Here is a 2,175-nt window from a genome sequence, read left to right as displayed (position 1 = left end):
CCCTCGATGGTCCGGTCCTGCTTTACTGCGACAGCATTGGTGCCATAGCTCAGGTGAAGGAACGCAAAGCACACCAACGGACGAAGCATATTTTGCGCCGCTTCCATCTAATCCGAAAGATCGTGGATCGAGATGACGTCGACCTTCAAAAGATCGACGAAAAGGAGAACCTGACCGACCCCTTCACTAAAACTCTGATGATAAAGGAGTTCGACAATCACAAGTCGAAGATGGGTATTAGATACTGTGCCAAGTGACTTTAGGACAAGTGAGAGTTGTTGGAAAATATGTCCCAAAAGTCAATCGTCAATCTGTTGACGGTTGAGCAATCTTGTATCGTAATTGATTTGTTAATAAATAAAATATATTTTTAGCATTTTCATCATAAATTTTCATCTTCTAATGAACTCCATTGTTGTGATGAAGTCCTTAGGACTATTTAGGTTCGATAAAGAGAGGATTTATCGATTAGTCTTTAAAATTGTTCACGATCAAATGATGGGCTGTTAATAAGGACGACAGCTTCTATCGAGCATAGGTCACTGTAGGCCATATGGATTGGTTGTCCTCTTAACCAAGGAGTGTGGAGACACTAGTATGGCATATAGGTGAGATGTAAGGGTACATCATCATTGAACGTGACCAACTCCAGAGCATTTTGCTGTCAAGAATGTCTCTGATGGGATATAGATATAAGTGTCCCTTAGACCTGAGATCACCTCAGTGACTTGCAAGCAACTCACTATGCTTTGGTACTGGACTAACTGAATTTCTAATTCAGTGACGGAAAGCTTTTAGGCACAGTCAAGTACTTGTGAAGTCGGAGTGTGATCAAGATGGGATTGACCACTCCAAGAATTGGAGAAGAATGAGTCATTGTATTTCAATTTAGCAAAACTTTGGCCAGGATAATCCATCAGATAGATTTGATATTTTGAAATACAATGTGGACAATCTGATCAAAGTTGACAGTTGAACTCTGAGATGTCCTATGAGCATTTTGGTCAAGAGGATGAATTATATAGAAACTATATCCGCATGGGTTCTAAGGATGTTGTTCTACACATTCGACCTATCCGACTGTCGGATACCATTGCTAGATGGTCACTTCGATTAGTATAAAAATTTATTTCTATGCTACCGACTTAGGTTCGAACTTATGAGGTCACACACATTAGAGTTCACGAACTGATCGGATGGTTGATCAATGATTAAGAATCATTTTAAGGTTAAACGATCAATACGATTGACATTTAACCTAGTACAAGTATTGCAGGAGGATCGATTAGCAATTCGATTACTAATTGACTGAACTTGATTAAGCCAATGAGCTGAGATTAAGTCTAATTGAATATAATTTAATTAGATTTAGTTTGGGCTTGATTGGGTCAAGTTTAATTGGTTTATTGGATAAGCCAAGTACAAGAAAAAATTAGTCCTAGTTCAATTAGGACTTGGGTCAACCTAATTTTTAATTTAATTAAAAAATTAAATTAGATTTAAATTTAATTTAATCTGATTAAATTAAGATCTTAATTAGATTAATATCTATTTTAATTAGGTTAATTTGATTTTGGTTTGATTTGGTTTGAAAAATCAAATTTGAACAAGTCATAGATTGAATCCTAGTAAGACTAGGATTCCAGCTTGCGCTACCTTAACCCCCCATGCCCACTCTCTCTTATCCCACGCCCAGTCTCTCTTATTTTGTGCCACAAAACCCTTTCTCCCAGATCTTCATGCACATCCAAAACTTTTCTCTCTTTCTCTCTTACATGGAATGTGGTTGTGGATCAAGTCAAAGTAGGAATTAGTTTGGATTTCAAATTCTATGAGATAGAGTTTTAGAAAATCAAAACTCTTTCCTCATGGCACTAATTTTATCCAGATTTTTTTTGAGATTTTTGTGAATTTTATGGAACATAATATGCGCCCTTTGCTAGTGGTCCACGATAGAAAAAGAAGGAAGGGACGTCCAAGAGTTGGGCGTTCGTTGTCTTGCCTTGTTTGGATATTCTTTGACTAGGTATTTGACCTAGACAAGGACTCTTCATATCTCTCTATTTAAAATAAATTTCTTCATAAAATTTTCATGGATTATAGACCATTGAGAGGCCTTTGGGGCATCCAAAAATTAAGGAGAAAAGGTCTTGGGACGTGGAGATCTAATTGACA

Source organism: Elaeis guineensis, chromosome 3 (assembly GCF_000442705.2).
Source record: "Elaeis guineensis isolate ETL-2024a chromosome 3, EG11, whole genome shotgun sequence".
In the NCBI taxonomy this organism is placed as follows: domain Eukaryota; kingdom Viridiplantae; phylum Streptophyta; class Magnoliopsida; order Arecales; family Arecaceae; genus Elaeis; species Elaeis guineensis.
Note: the sequence above shows the minus strand (reverse complement) of the source record.